The sequence below is a fragment of the Musca domestica genome, unplaced genomic scaffold (genome assembly GCF_030504385.1).
Source record: "Musca domestica strain aabys unplaced genomic scaffold, Musca_domestica.polishedcontigs.V.1.1 112, whole genome shotgun sequence".
Lineage (NCBI taxonomy): Eukaryota > Metazoa > Arthropoda > Insecta > Diptera > Muscidae > Musca > Musca domestica.
The window spans coordinates 2,047,467-2,065,591 of NW_026712140.1; the positions used below are offsets into that span (position 1 = coordinate 2,047,467).

At 36.6% G+C, this 18,125-nt stretch overlaps 1 protein-coding gene across 2 annotated transcripts in view; it reads left to right on the plus strand.

Moving 5' to 3' along the window:
• The window catches only part of LOC101894508 (cGMP-specific 3',5'-cyclic phosphodiesterase), a 219,042-nt gene that overhangs the window by 152,937 nt on the left and 47,980 nt on the right, over nt 1–18,125 (plus strand). The window lies entirely within an intron of this gene.

An 18,125-nucleotide genomic window follows, 5' to 3' on the forward strand; every position in this document is an offset into this window, starting at 1 on the left:
TATATATACTCGGTATTATATATATATATATATATACTCGGTATTATTCACATATATATATATATATATATATATTTAATAAAACAAGTGAAATAGCTGCACGTTCTGCCGGGCCGAAATAAAACAAGTGAAATAGCTGTACGTTCTGCCGGGCCGAAATGTAAATACCATCTACCATTTGGAAGGCTTTTTGCTAAATTTTCAAAAAAAAACCGTCAAGAAGTACTGCTGAAATCATATTGGGTTTCATACTGGGACGTGGACCTGTATTTTCTATTTTTGTCATAGACCATTGCAATATTCAAATACAACAAAAATTGAAACAATTTCAGTGAATAATGGCTAAAATCATAAAAATACCGAATAAAAGGAGGTACCGTTATATCAGGGCCTTACGAAGACGCGGTCCTATATGAGCAATTTTCTGCCAAAGGGTGCATAGGAACTTTAAATTTCAAATTTAAAACAATACCGGTGAAAAGTGTGACACAAATCATCAAAATGCCGAATATTAGGAGGTAAAATTATATAGGGGGACTATATAAAAACTTAGGTATATATTATAATTTCTATGCAACGTTAGGTTAAAATTGTGACTAAAACACCCAAAAAACGTTAAAACTGTCGGTACAGTTAAAGGTCATTTTCAATACCAAGAGTTCTGCAGACATAAAATATATATGAGTAAAATTTGATCAACCTACTCCATTTCTTTGGAAGCTAGAATGATTTTCATAGACGGCATCGCTAAACCGACATAGGATTTTATGCTGATCAAGAATATACAGGGTGAGATAAAAAACTGCAACAAAGCCAAAAGCGAAAAAATGTCGGAAATAGCATCAAATTTTTTAATAAGTTTAGATTTGTTCGAATTGGTTACCTTCGGCACGAATTATGGCCTTTAATGAAATGAAATGAAACCGACACACGCTGCCCGAATGTTACTCTGCGGTATTTTCGTCCATTCCCGGCGAAGCGCTTTCTTCAGGTGATCGACACTTTCGTATTTTTTAGTGCCTACCTTGCCTTCCAAAATACTCCACACACAATAGTCCAACGGATTGGTATCCGAAGATTTTGGTGGCCATTGTGGGCTGGAAATGAAGCGAGGAACCTTATTTTGTAACCATTCTTGGGTGGCCCGTGCTGAGTGCGATGGTGCTGAGTCCTGTTGGAATGTCCAAGGTCTGCGGCCAAAATGTTTTCGCGATAATATTCGGCATTTATTCTGATGCGATTAATACGAGCGGAGAGCGACCATCGGCTGTTATGGCGGCCCACACCATCAGCGCTTGAGTTCTGGTGGCCAACCGAAAGTGCACATTTTCAGCTGACCTCTTTGGCAAGTAAACCAGATCATTTTGTTTGTTTAAAAGCTGCTGGACAACGAATGTTTTCGCATCGGAGAAAACCAAATTCGGCAGTTCACCAATTTCGGCCCAGCGAAGCAACTCTGTAGCTCTTTTGAGTATATTTCTTTCTGTTGCGGTGTAAGCTCTTGCACTTTTTGGAATTTCAATGGGTTTACTCCGAGTTCATTTTTCAATATTTGCCGAATGTAATATTGTGATATGTTCAGCTCACGAGCCATTTTTCGGCCACTGCGCTGCGGTTTTCGATCAAGTCGCATCTTTACGTTTCGAAACATTTCTGCTGATGTTGACGTTTTCTTCCGTCTACTTAAATGCTGGAGTGCTCTAACGATAGCCCCTTGTGGTTTTCCAGCCAAATATAAAGAAATCACACTATCACGCTTTGAATCTCATCACGTATAACTTTTTTTTCTGGAAAATTCTCACCAAGATGCTTTTGTACGCTTGTAAACAATATAATGTGCTGTCATTGGAATAATTTGTTGTTCAGTTGTCGGACGAGTGGCTTAGAAATGACAGCGGTCTGAAGTTGGTTGCAGTTTTTTCATCTCAACCTGTATGTTCGCGTTGCAGACGATTAAAAAAATATAAGGATTTCTGGTGAATGGTTGTCGGATGTCCAGGGATTGAAATGATAATGTTCGGGTTGCAGACAATTAGAAGAATGGTTGTCGGATGTCCAGGAATTGGAGTGATGATGTTCGGGTTGCAGACGATTAGAAGATGATCGGGAATTCTGGTAAATAGTCATCCCATGCTGACGCTTGGGATGATTTCGCTGTTCGGGTTGAAGACGATGCCTCTGTTCGAGTTATAACCGGTAATTCCGATCGGAATCACGATGATGATTCTCGGGTTATAGTGGATTTTTCTGTTCGGGTTGAAATCAATCGGGATCTTAGATGACTGGATATCGGGTGTCCGTGGATTAAGATGATGTAGTTTGGTTGCAGACGATTAGAAAATAATCGGGAACTCTGGTGAAAAACGGTTGCCACACAGGTATTCGGGTCGTGTACGAGGAGTTGGTGATCGGGAACTTGAATACGTGCTCGGATCTTTGTTAGTCGAGCTATGTTACCGTCCAAGACTACCTCTGCGTAACTTCTCTTGATTTCGGTTGGGACAGCGAGCCCAAATCTATTGTTGGTACAGCCCGTAGCTCACGTTGTATTTGTTATTCTCCCTGGAATCCGTTCTGACTCATTGGGAAATTGTTTAAAAAACGGAAAAAATACTATTGATAGCCATTTTATTGCACACTTGGGAGTATTCAAAAATTATTTGGTATTTTGCCGATTTATCGGCATTTCGACGATTTTTCATTCTAAAAAATGTCGATATTTCAGCGATTATAAAACTGTAAAATATTTTAATTTAAAAATTGTCAATTTTTCTTGAAATTTTGTTGGCAGCCCTGCTCCAAATTTTACCAACATTTTACTATTGTCTATTTTGACTGGACTACCCTGTCTAAAATGTTAAAAGCCCTTTATGCGTATGGTTTACATGCAAACCGATTTATATGTAAATCATACGCATACATGTACCACATCATTATGGGCGACATATGATTTTCAAAATTTTGAGGATTTTAAAATGACGACAATCGTTCGATAGCAACATACGGAACTAGTTACATTTTCACTGGCATTTTCAGCCAGTATTATTCTATGTAGATTTTAAAAGTCTAACCGCAAAAACATCTATTAGGCGCCACAAACAGCTTTTGTGAATCCACATATCCTCGAAACATCTAGTCATCGTCATCATCCTTCATCATCATTGTCGGGCCCATTTTAATTCAATGCTTAACTACATTTGCAGACGCATTTCCTTTCACAAAACAACAGCATGGCATCGTTTGGAAAGAAACGTAGATGGCCACAAACCGACCACTAACAACAACGATGTTGATGTGATGTGGCGCCACAACCATTATATTGCACTTTTGTCAATTTCGGAGAACGAAAGCCTTTTATCGGAATGGCGAGGCGTACCATCAACAATGGGGCAATAGGTTATGTTGTCCAGGCACCATTGAACAGCAAGTATCGGTCTAACGCATTCAATGACACTGCGAAAACGATAGTTGACCAATACGTATATTGGATGTAGGAATTTCCTGGAATGCTGTTCATTTTCCGGTCAACAAAGTGGTTTAATAAATTTGCCAAGGATATTGAAATACTTAAGAAAATCATGGAAATGAGATTAAATATTAATTTTTTTTATTTTGAACTTTAAAAAACAAATCTAAAGATAAATACTAACGCCATTGAAGAGTAAATTTAATCTGGACACTACTTTTGTTAACGGGGGGACCGAACTGTCTGTTGCAGTTGTTGTCAACGATTTTAACATTCCTCCATTAACCTGAGCTTCGACCATTTCGAAAAACAATTACGGAAATTGTTTTCATGTCGCAGAAGGTGATTTTGTTTTACTGGACTCCTGCATTTGACATCGACTACAGTTTCAAATAACTACAATTTTAGAAAAACGATAGGAAGTCCTTTTTGGTTTCAAAAGCGAAATTGGACACGAAAATAGCTCCGAAGTTGGAGTTCAAAAAGTGTGATACAATTAAAGTTTTGTTAAATTAAAAAGAAATAGGAGATATTTAGCTTAAGGTCCTGCAAGCCATAACTACTTATATTATACTTGTATTGATTAATTATTTATTCTTTCTTATCGTAAATGAAAAAAGTAAGGAATGGTCAAAAGTCGGGCCGACTATATGCTCCCCTACACCACTATGCGTATTTAGTAGAGTTCCCGTTACGAAAAAGTTTATATTGGGAATTTATGTGAAGTAGATTATACCAACTATGAACCAATTAACATTACTTAATGATATATGACATGACTTCGATTAAGATTATATTTAAAAATATTTATTGGAGCACTTGATATACCGGAAGGAGTTTCACCAAATGATAAAATTCGGTTGAATTCTATAAAAACTATTCAATTCGGGCTGATATGGAGAGCAATAACCGTAAAATGAAATGAAGATGAAAAATCTGAAGAATTTACAATTTGGCAGAGGTATTTTCGAGTAGTATCTGATGCCCCGTGTCAAATACCATTGTTGTGGAGTGCATATTACGCATGTGAGGGACTTTAACACCAACAACAGAGCTACAGCTATATCTGAACCGATTTTCACCAAAATTTGAAACACACCCATTAGGCTGAATTCCTTCGGAAGTGTCAAAATTCAATCCGCTTATGATCATATTAGCCATTTGGTGCACAAAAAAACTGAAATCGGTTGAAGATATATATGGGAGCCATATCCAAATCTTTACGATCTTGACAAAATTTCACACAATTATTTCTCAGCTTTGATAGCTGGTACCAAAAATTGTTATGGAGTGCATATTACGGATTTTAGAGACTTTAACGCCAAATATTAAAGTACCCATAGCTATATCTTTACCGATTTTCCCCAATTATATGTACTTGCTTCTAGACTGAATTGTGTCGGATGTGTCAAAATTCACGTATTTTGAGATGATATCGGCCATTTGGTGCATAATCCCAAATCGGAATATACAGGATAAGATGAAAAAACTGCAACCATATTCAGACTGCTGTCATTTCTAAGCCACTCGTCCGGCAGCTTTTAAAAGTATTCTAGTGACAGCTCATTATATTGCTTACAGGCGTACAAAAGTATCGTGATGGTATTCAAGCGTGATATCTTTGATTTCTTTATATTTGGCTGGAATTTCTTTATATTTGGCTGGAAAACTATAAGTGGCTATCGTTAGAGTACTCCAGCATTTAAATGTGAGTAAATCTTTTGTGTCTCGTACCATCGCTTGTCACCGTGATACTGGTAGCGTATCCCGACGTCAATCAAGTGGACGGAAGAAAACAGCAACATCAGCAGAAATGGTTTGTAAAGTAAAGAAGCGACTTGATCGAAACCCGCGTCGCAATGGCCGAAAAATGGCTCGTGAGCTGAATATATCGCAATATTCCATTTAGCAAATATTGAAAAATGAGTCATTGAAATTCCAAACTGTGCAAGAACTTACACCGCAACAGAAAGAAAATAGACCCGATGAGAGAAAATTCGTTGTCCAGCAGTTTGTAAACCAACAAAATGATCGTGTGTACTTGCCAAAGAGGTCAACTGAAAATGTGTACCTTCGGTTGACCACCAGAATTCAAGCGGGGGCCATGGTGATGGTGTGGGCCGACATAACAGCCGATTGTCGCTCTCCGCTCGTTTTAATCGGACGTGGCATCAGAATAACTGCCGAATATTATCGCGAAAATATCCTGGAGGGTGTCTTAAAGCCTTGGGCACGCAAACATTTGGCCTTGGACATACCAACAGGATAAACTGAGGTTCCTCGCTTCATTTCCAACGCACAATGGCCACCAAAATCTCCGGATACCAATCCGTTGGACTATTGTGTCTGGAGAATTTTGTAAAGCAAGCTTGGCATTAAAAAAACCAAAGTGTCGATCACCTCAAGCAAGCGCTTCGTCGGGAATGGGCCAAAATACCGCAGAGCAACATTCGGGCAGCGTGTGACGGTTTCATTAGCCGTTTGAAGGTCATAATTCGTGTCCAAGGTTACCAATACGAACAAATCTAAACTTATTCTAAAATTTGAAGCTATTTCCGACATTTTTTGCTTTCATTCAATTAAATTAAAAAAAAAAAATATGTTATGGTGTTTAACTTTTTTGCGGTTTTGTATATATTGGAGCTATATCTAAATTTAAACCGAGCCCAATTGGGTTCGTTCTTGGGCCAAACAAATATTATTCGGAAAATTTTATCTTAAATGGATAATAAATGCAACCTGCATTTTAAATCGACTCAAAAAGTGATTCTATGAAAATTCTGTGGATCTATCTTGCTTCCTTCTCCATGTTACAATCAAATACACAAAGACATAATACCCTTACTACTGTGTGGTGTAGGGTATAAAAAGAAAATCGGAGACAAGTTAAGGTGGATCAAGCCTGTAACATCATAAGGATTTGAAAATACGTCATTTTAACAAGTTCTGTTTTTTTTACATCCCAACAATCCGAAGTATTAACACGATTGCATTTTCATACTATCCACTACTGTATGGAGTATATATAAGATTTATCATTTCGTTTGGAGCCCCTTAAAAATATCTTTAAGACGTATAATGTGCTTGCATTGGATCAACACAATACTTGTTTGAAGAACTCAATCCAAATTGGTTATTCCTGTGATATCCAACAACTCGAAGCAATTAATTCATTTTGAATACTTGTCGTCTACAGAATCTCAGCTATTCACAACATTTGTAACCATTGCGTTGTTAACACTCAATAAGAGATTATCTAAATGGAACATTTGAAGAGTTCTTGTTCTGGCCATCAATGGCACACAAATAGATGCCTCAATACCACTTCAGGTAAATTAATTATGTCTGTCAACAACATCGAATTGTAAGAATTGCACAAAACTAGAGATTGTAATACAAGGAATGATGTTAAAGGATTGTTGTTTAATATATTTAATATTATTGTGTAAATATTGTTCCAGTAGATATTCGATATTAAAATGTATCATTATAATCACCGGCATGATCTCGAGAAATTAAGATTTATTTGAAATTTAAAAAGGTAAAATAGTAATCAATCATCAAATATGGGTTTGAACTACTTTTAAAAGAGATCATAGCTAGTTGTCTTTTAAACGGGATCGTAGCTAGTTATAATAATAAAAACATCTTGTTTTTTTGGAAAAGATGGACAAGGGACAAACTCAAGTCAGGGGAATCTTCATAAATGGCTTTGTAAGTAGCGTTGTCTAAATATCGTTTCTATATTAGAAACTAAAAATTCGAATATTTGAAACATTTGGCGAAATTAAATGGAAACCATGACAAAAACACAAAAAATGCTTGAATTCGGAGTTATCTTAATATGGGCGCTATATGAAAAAGTGGACCATGTACCCATGAAACTGGATGCCAAATATCTATTTCTATGAATGTGATCAAAACTATATAAAGGTCTTAACAAAGTTTGGCCTAAGAACCCGAAACTTCGTTGGAGGTTTGATTTACAAACGAGTACTATCAAATTCATCTATAATTTTTCAGTACCCAGTAAGTACTGCAATGGTAAAGTTCTTATGAATGAATATTTTGAAGAAAACCTTCCAGAACAGTGCAAAATAGGACATATATATATATATTTTTTTTTTTCGATGTGGAAATTTATATGAAATGTTGCCGGACTGGTGAATAGAAAAATTTCAAATTTTGGGAAAATTAAAAAAAAAAAAACGAAACTGTGCAAGCTATAGCTTATTCGTGAAATACATCCATTTAACTGAACACTGCTTTCATTTCGAAATATGCATAGTTGAAGGTAGAATCTTGAAATTTAGCGTGTCGGTCAATGCTAGTGTGAAGGGATGAGATAAGGCTGGATTTTTCGAAATTCGAACTATAACTGTACTAAAAGTACTAAAAACATTTCTATTTATGTGATCAGATTGAACTTAAATCTGGACCTATGGTATAGGTATTACGCTTGGAAAATATGATTAATTAGATAAAAAACTGCAACAAAGTCAAACGCCATAATTTTATTGAATGAAAGAAAACAATTTCGGAAATAGCATCAAATTTTAGAGTAACTTTAAATTTGTTCGAATTCGTCACCTTTGGCACGAATAATGGTCCTCAAAGGACCAATGAAACCGTCACACACTGCCCGAATATTGCTCTGCGGTGCAGTTCACCACTTTCGGCCAAGCGAAGCAACTCTTTAGCTCTTTTTAGTCTATTTTCTTTCTGTTGCGGTGTAAGTTCTGGCAATTTTTGGAATATCAATGGCTTTACCCCGAGCTAATTTTTCAATATTTGCCGAATGGAATATTGCGATATGTTCCATTTTTCTGCCACTGTGACGCGGGCTTCGATCAAGTCGATGCTGATGTTGCCTTCGGGCTTCGCTACCAGTATAACGGTAACAAGCGATGACACAAGACACAAAAGATTGATCCACATTTAAATGCAGGAATGCTCTACTTGTGGTTCTCCAGCCGAATATGACAAAATCGCACTAACACGCTTGAATTCCATCACAAATAACTTTTTTTCTGGAAAATTCTTACCAAAATGCTTTTGTACGCTTGCAAACAATAAAATGAGCTGTCATTGGAATAATTTTAACAGCTGTCGGAATAGTGGCTTAGAAATGACAGCAGTCTGAAGTTGGTTGCAGTTTTTTTCATCTCATCCTGGGCTATTGAAATTCCAAAAAGTGCGAGAATTTACATCGCAACAGAAAGAAAATAGACTCAAAAGAGCTAAAGAGTTGCTTCGCTTGGCCGAAAGTGGTGAACTGCCGAATTTGGTTTTCTCCGATGGGAAAACATTCGTTGTCCAGCAGTTTGTAAACAAACAAAATGATCGTGTTTACTTGCCAAAGAGGTCAGCCGAAAATGTGCACCTTCGGTTTGCCACCAGAACTTAAGCGTCGGCCATGGTGATGGTGTGGGCCGCCATAACATCCGATGATTGCTCTCCGTTCGTATTAATCGACCGTGGCATCAGAATAAATGCCGAATATTATAGCGAAAATATTCTGGAGGGTGTATTAAAGCCGCAAACATCATGGCCGCAGACCTTGGACTTGGACCCAACAAGACTCAGCACCATAGCACTCAGCACCCGCCACCCAAAAATGGTTACAAAATGAAAATCTACGAATACCAATCCGTTGGATTATTGTGTCTGGAGTATTTTGGAAAGCAAGGTTGGTACTAAAAAATACCAAAGTGTCGATCAACTCAAGCAAACGCTTCGCCGGGAATGGGCCGAAATACCACAGAGCTACTTTCGGGCAGCTTGTGACGGTTTCATTGGCCGTTTGTAGGTCTTAATTCGTGCCATAGGTGATCAATTCGAACAAATTTAAAGTTATTCTAAAGTTTCATGCTATTTCCGACATTTTTTTGCTTTCATACAAAAAAAATAAACAAGTAAGCAAAGGCTATAGTCGTGCGGGGCCGACCATGTGATACCCTACAACACTACAATATGTTCGAAGTCCCCTTATATCCAAATCCATTTTAGAAGATTTCGTTTTTGAAATAATATCAAAGAACCCCGCCCAGAGGTTACCCTTAGTTTTTTAACCCGGAGAATTTGGCCAATATTTACGCACTTCGCAATGTTGTGGCCTATAGAGCAACTGCAAAATCAGGATTTTTTTCTGTTTTTGGTCCATTTCAACCCTTAAATATCGTGCGATCATCTCCAAAAACAATAGGGTTCTATTCTGACCATAACCCCACCTTCATTATCAATTTCGTGAGGATCGGTTCATAATTGCGACCTGTAGCTTGATTACAAATTAACATGGACAGAGGGACAGACGGACGGTCGGACATACATAGCTAGATCGACTCATCTCGGCGAGATAGGAAAGTTCATATATACTTTCCTATGTGGGAAACCAATATTTCGAGGTGTTACATAATTTTTGGCCCAATCAAACTTATAATACCCCTAATACATAGTGTTGTAGGGTATAACAATTAAAAGAAAAATGTAAAAATAACTTTGTTGCAGTTTTCTAATTTCACCCTGTATTGGCTATTAATTTAGCGGTATTGTAAACATATTTTGAGAGGTTAAGGTTCCCTTATTGTGTATGTTATTACAATTTATACCCACTGTCCCCGCTAAACGATAACAATGGAAATGCGCATGATATGTGTCCTAATCCGTTTTTTAAATTATCCCTGTGGATCCTATAAAGTATAGACACATATTTTCTCCATTTTTCCATTTAAACTTAAATCTAGTCTGCAGAATGAACCGATACCATCAACCGCAAAAATCCATTTCCAATTATTTCGAAACGTTGTTTTTCCCCGTTGTGCTGCGGCCAATTTGAATATTTATTGAAACTAGAAATGTGTGGCTTTTGTCATTAAAAGGGCACTTCAAATTGCCTGGTTACAGCGATGTCATAACCATCATTGACATTTTACATAATTGCACTTGTAATGGAAAATTTAATTACGATTTGTGAATATTGTGGCTTAAATAAAATTGAATATTTATTTGATAAATTTCCTATAAAATAATTTTAAATTTGTTTGTGGCAAAAAAAAAAAAAAAAAAACAAAAAAAATTGATTTAAAAGCTTAACATGGAAATAACAGATGTAGTAAAGTATATGAAGAGAGAATATCCCCAGTTATTAACGGTTTTTCTAAGCCATTTCCGAAATAATTCGAAATCCTAAATCCGCAAGTTTTAATCTCAATAAAATTAATAAATTGCCAGCCATTAATGTGACTACCCAACAAAAGTCTGCTAACTACTGACAATTTACAAGGAAATCCATTAAATCCTTTCATTTTGCTTTGACTTTTCTTTTGTGTTATCCCTTTTTTATATTTTCTTTGGGAACATAAATAAACTTGGACTTTGTAAGAAACAAAAAAAAAAAAAAAAAAACAAAAAAAAAAAAACAAAAACAGCAACAAAACTTTGCATCACTGCTAACTAACTTCAACATCAGCATCAACGCCAGAAAGGATGCAAAAACAAATTTCAAGTTCTTTGTTGTTGTTGCTGTTATTAAATGCGAGTTTTGTTGCCGTAATTAAACTGGCAAAAACAGCACAAACCAGCTAGCGAGAAAAGTCGAATAATTATTCTAAACCAAAAACGGAAAAAGGGAACCTTGCTAACATTCATAAACAGTCTGTAAAAGTATTTGCTCATTTGAATTGCTTAAGTAATTACGACCGTCGGCTTAGGGACTTTTTTATTTTCGAAAACTTTTGTTTTTGCCACAGTTTTTTGAATGAGTTTTTCTTTTTTTTTTTTTTTTGATTCGTTTATTTTGGTCTAAATGGACTACTTGCAGTGGTGAATGGTGAGCCGTTTTTCGCAGCCGCATTGAAATGTTATTAGGGCAACTACATCTGTTGTGTATTTTAATTACTATTCCTATCAAAATTCTTAGTGAAATAAAAGAAAAATGGTTTGATGAATTTTGAAGGAAATTTCACACAACATTGTTATACCCTACACCACATAGTGGCAAGGGTATTATGTCTTTGTGCATTTGTTTGTAACATGGAAAAGGAAGCGAGTTAGACCCATAGTTACTTTTGAGGATATTCACATCACTGAGAATTCTGAGTCGATTTATGCATGTCAATCCGTCCGTCCATCCATGTAATCTTGTGAACCAAATGCAGATCGCATTTATTATCCGATTGAGTTGAAATTTTGCAAACAATATTTGTTTGGCCCAAGAACGAACGCTATTGAAATTGATGATAATTGGATCAGATTTAGACATAGCTCCCATATATCTTCAACCGATTTCGGGTTAATTGTGCAACAAATGCCAATATAAGTCCACATGACCTGAATTTTGGTACATCCGACCGAATTCAGTCTAGAAGCAAATACATCAAATTTGGTGAAAATCAGTTTAGATATAGCCTAGCTCCCATATATATGTTTCATACAATTTGGTGTTTAACTCAATCACATACGTAATATGCATTCGACAACTATGATATTTGGTGACAGATAGCACACACAGCCCAGAAATATCTCTGCCTAATTTTATCGAGATTGGTTAAGATTTGTATATAGCTCCCATATATATCTTCAACCGATTTCGGGTTGATTGTGCACCACATGGATAATATCAGTCCAAAAGTCCTGAATTTTAGCGCATACGACCGAATTCGATTTAGAAACAAGTACATGGAATTCGTAGAAAATCGGTTCAGATATAGCTATAACTCCCATATATGGGTTTCATCCGATTTGGTGTTTAAGATTTTGACATTCGTAATGTACACCCCACAAGAATAATGTTTGGTATCAAATATCAGATATAGCCCAGAAATACCTCTGCCAAATTGTATCAAGAGCGTGCACCAAGTGGCTAATATTAGTCTTAAAGACCTGCATTTTGGCCGACCCACCGAATTCAGGTTAAAAATAAGCACTTTAAATTTGGTGAAAATCGGTATAGATATAGCTATAGCTCCCATATATATGTTTCATCCTATTTAGTGTCTAGCTATGATATTTGGTACCAGATATCTTTTAGAGCTCGGAAATACCTATGCTAAATTTTATCAAGATCGGCTTAGATTTTAATTTAGCTCGCACATATCCGATTGCAAATAATCCAATTGCAAATAATGGCTAATATCAGCCGAAATGAAGTAAATTTTAGGATGAACGTTTCCATTTTGTGGAACTCGGATCCGCTCGGACTCGAAAACCGCTGGACAGATTGAAATCGATTCAGATTTGGATACAGCTCCCATATATATTTTCGACCGATTTCGTTTATTTGATGCACCAAAAACGATATGTATGTTCGATTCCAATAAAATTTGAAATGTTTGACGGGATTTGATCCGAAAATAAATTTGTCAAATTATATTGAATTCGGTTAAGATTTGGATATTGCTCCCATATATATTATCGACCGATTTCACATATTTGATGCATCAAACACGATACTTATGTCCGATATTAAAATTTAGCATTTAGAGTCAAATTATATTCAAAGCGTTTTAGATTTGGATATAGCTCCCATATTTATTTTTTTGACCGATTTTACATATTTGATGCACCAAACATCATATATGTAAAATCAAATTTGGTACCAAAAAAAGCCAAATTATATTGAAATCGGCTGAGGTTTGGGTATGGCTCCTATATATATACGATATGTATGTCCGATTCCTATGAAATTTAGAATGTGTGGCGGAATTTGGTTCGAACAATAAATTTGACAAATTAATTAGAAATTGGTTAAGATTTGGATATAACTCCCATATATATTCTCGCCCGATTTCACACATTTGATGCATCAAACACAGTATGTACCTCAAATTTCAATGAAGTATGGAAGGTGTGACTGAATTTGGTGTAAAAGTAAATTTTGTCGTATTATATTGAAATCGGTTCAGATTGGGATATGATTTCATTAAGAAGTATTGACCCACATCGCCTTTGCAAAGATATTAGTTTATCAGTAAAAAAAAACTACACAACAATTTAATTTAGGATACGATTATTAAGGGGAAGTATGTTGCTACCTCGATTCCTCTAATTGCAACAGAAATGCCACTCAACTTTTAAAGATTGCAGTTTCCTGCACGTTTGACAGTTGCTATGAAATTAATAAATCCGAAGGACAAACTCTTCGTATATGCTGTCTAAATTTGGCATGTCCCTGCCTTCTTCATGGTCAGCTTTGCTTGGCATGTTCACGTGTCGGTAGACCGAGCTATTTGTTTGCTTACGCATAATAGTATTACAATAATTACGTTTTCTTAAATTTTTGAATTTGTCTTAATTTGAATGCATACCAAATCAAGCGCACCGGGTTCAGCTAGTATCTTATATATCCTAGGCACACCTTTATCAAATTTGTCAAGATAAGTTTAGATTTGGATGTAGCTCCAATATATATTTCCCTCTAGTTTTATGTAAATGATAGACCAGCGACGCTACATTTTTAACAAACTAAAATCGAGTTCGAACTTAGCCAAAGTGCATCTGATCGGCATAAAACTTCAGATATCGTAATATATTTTGCATTAAAATGAACAAGATCGGAAAAAGAAGACTCTTTCCTTCCCTACAAAAGTTCAACATTTTAAATAGCCATTACTCTCATAAAGCAATAAATTGATCCTCGTTTTTCCATGCATGTTCCAATAATTCTATTAACACTAGACTTGAAATAAACGTTGGGGTTATCAATTGGTTTGAAACCTAGAGAGGTGTGCAAATCGATAATATCACCCAAATCCTTCTGATACATCCCTCACAAAAGGTCAAAAGATTTTGTAGAACAAAAACTCTTAAGAATGTTTGGAGCTTAATTCCTTAATTTTTAACTTCGTTTTCCTTTTTCATTTCTCAAAATTACCATTCAAATATTTCTCCTCCCAAAGTTTTCCAAAACTTTAATCCTTCCATTGACCCTCGCAGAGTTAAAAATTAACTCCCTTTAAAAGTCACATTTGAAGAACAACTATACGAACACGTAAATTAACAGCAAAAGAAAAAAATGCTACAAACATAAAACTTCAACAAAAGTGATTTAATCTTTTGCATTGACATTAAAATGAATTTATTAAAAGTTGAAATGCCACAAGGATAAATTCTAACCGTAAAACAAGATGAAAGTTCATCCTTATGGCACAGTCAACGGCATAACATGCGATAATTTTATGCAGTTTCATACACATGCATGTCGTCATCAAACCTTCATATAAATGCATAGCGAACACAGAGAGTGTCATACACAACGACATACACATACAACAGCTATACTCTACTTTACTGCTACCGAAAACTATGCAGTTCCATTAAAAAAGTTTACAGGTGATAGCGATGTTACATTTCTGTGAAAACCAACTCGGATATCAAGTAGGTTTACTGAAGATGAGTGTGTTTGTGTTTCTTTGCGAGATTCGGTTTGCCCTCGTATCCAGCCAAGAATGTTCGTATAGAGTGTTTTATGTTTACTCTATGCTATGTTGTGTAGGTAACTTCCATTAACTTTTTGTTCCGCTGTTAAGCGTCGAGAATGAGAATGTCGTTAAAAACAGGTGTGTACAAAATGGCGTTTGTTGAAGACATTAGGAATTTATTGCCATTTTTGTAAAATTGCAAACAACTATTGCGAGATTGTGTGAAATGCAATTGAACATAACTCATCTTGATAATAAAAATAAACGTAGTTTAATAAGTATATATGTACACAAACGTAGATTAGGGAAAGGAGCCGCTTAGACGTTAAGCGCACAATGAGTTGAAAGTTTATTGAAATTAAAACAAACTTGTGTGGAGCCGGGTTGCACAAAATCAAAACGTACGTCCACTCCATTTGGGCTGATATTAGCCATTATTTGCACAGTAAGCTTGAAATCGAATTAAGGATATATGTGGGAGCTTGGATATAGCTCCGTTCTCGATAAAATTTGGCAAAAGTATTTCCGAGCTTTATAATATATCTGTTACCAAATATCATTGTTGTCGAATGCATATTACGAATGTAAGGGACTTAAACACCAAATCGTATGAAACACATATATGGAAGCTATAGCTATACCTGAACCGATTTTGTCCAAATTTCATGTACTTGGTCCTAGACAAAATTCGGCCAGATGTGCCAAAATTCAGGACTTTTTGACAGATATTGGGAATTCGGTGCAGAATTAACACTAAATCGGTTTAAGGATGTATACAGGGTGAGATAAAAAAAAACTGCAACTAACTTTAGACTGCTGTCATTTCTAGCCACACGTCCGACAGCTGTTAAAATTATTCTAGTGACGGCTCATTATATTGTCTACAAGCGTTCAAAAGGATTTTAGTGAGAATTTTCCAGAAAAAAAGTTATTCGTGATGGAATTTAAGCGTGATAGTGTGACTTCTTTATATTTGGTTGGAAAACCGCAAGTGGCTATCGTAAGAGCACTCCAGCATTTAAATGTGAATTAATATTTTGTGTCTCGTACCATCGCTCGTTACCGTGATACTGGTAGCGTATGTCGACGTCAAGGAAGTGGACGGAAGAAATTAGCAACAGCAGCAGAAATGGTTCAAAAAGTAAAGAAGCGACTTGATCGAAACCCGCGTCGCAGTGGCCGAAAAATGGCTCTTGGGCTGAACATATCGCAATATTCCATTCGGCGAATATTGAAAAATGATCTCGGGGTAAAGCTGTTGAAATTTCAAAAAGTGCAAGAACTTACACCGCAACGGAAAGAAAATAGACTCAAAAGAGCTAAAGTGTTGCTTCGCTTGGTGTCGTGAACTGCCGAATTTGGTTTGGTTTTCTCCGATGAGAAAACATTCGTTGTCCAGCAGTTTGTAAACAAACAAAATGATTGTGTTTACTTGCCAAAGAGCTCAGCTGAAAATGTGCACCTTCGATTGACCACCAGAACTCAAGCGCCAGCCAAGGTGATGGTGTAGGCCTCCATAACAGCCGATAGTCGCTCTTCGGTCATATTCGTATTAATCGACCGTGGCATCAGAATAAATTCCGAATATTATCGCGAAAATATTCTGGAGGGTGTATTAAAGCCTTGGGTGAGCAAACAATTTGGCCGCAGACCTTGGACATTCCAACAGGACTCAGCATCATCGCACTCAGCACGCGAAACCCAAAAACTTGCCTAAGAGGTCAACAGAAAGTATGCACCTTCGGTTGGCCACCAGAACTCAAGCGCTGGCCATGGTGATGGTGTGGTCCGCAATAACTCCGCCCGTATTAATCGCCCTTGGACATTCCAACAGGACTCAGCACCATCGCACTCAGCACGCGAACCCCAAAAATGGTTACAAAATGAAGTTCCTCGCTTCACTTCCAGCGCACAATGGCCACCAAAATCTCCGGATACCAGTCCTTTGGAGTATTGTGTCTGGAGTATTTTGGAAAGCAAAGTTGGCACTAGCAAATACCGAAGTGTCGATCACCTCACCTCGGCTTCTCCGGGAATGGGCCAAAGTACCACAGAGCAAAATTTGGGCAGCGTGTGACGGTATCATTGGCCATTTGAAGGCCCTAATTCGTGCCAAAGTAAGATATCTGGTACCAAATATCATTGTGGTCGAATGCATATTGCGAATGTGAGACACTTTAACACCAAATCCGATGAAGCATGTATATGGCAGCTATAGCTATATCTGAATTGAATTTCACCAAATTTAATGTACATGCTTCTAGACTGAATTCGGTCGGATATGCAAAAAAGTTCAGGTTATTTGGACTGATATTGGTCATTTTGAGTACAATTAACCAGAAATCGGTTATGGATATATATGGGAGATATATCCAAATCTGAACCGATCTTGACAAAATTTGAAACACTTATAACAGAGCTGTATCTGATATCTGGTACCAAAGCTCATTGTTGTGGAATGCAAATTACGCTTTTGAGTGACTTTAAACCCCAAATTGTATGAAACATATATATGGGAGCTATAGCTATATCTGAACCGATTTACACCAATTTTGAAGTACTGGTGTATAGGATGTATTCAGTCGTAAATGCCAAAATTCAGTCCATTTGGGATGATATAGCCATTTCCTGCACAATAAGCCTGATGTCGGATAAAGGTATATATTAGGGGCTATATCCTAATCTGAACCGAAAATTTAACAGGGGTATTTTTGAGCAGTGTGTGATGTCCGGTACCAAATATCATTTATCTGAAGTGCATATTACGCATGTGAGGGCCTTAAAACCCCAAATCGAATGAAATGTATATGTGGGAGCTACAGCTATATCTGAACCGATTTTCTACAAATTAGATTTACTTGCTTCTAGACTGAATTCGGTCGGATGTACCAAAATACAGATCATTTGGGCTGATATTGACCATTTGGTGCACAATTAACCTGAAATCGGTTAAAGTTGTATGGGAGCTATATCTAAATCTGATCCGATTATCACAAATTCAATAGGGTTCGTTCTTGGGCCAAACAAATATTGTTTGCAAAATTTCATCTTAATCGGATAATAAATGCGACCTGCATTTTGTTCACAAGTATACATGGACGGACAGACACCCATAAATCGACTCAGAAAGTGATTCTATGAAGATCCTCCAAAGTACCTATGGGTCTGCCTCACTTCCTTCTCCATGTTACAAACAAACGCACAAGGACATAATACCCTTACCACTATGTGGTGTGGGGTAT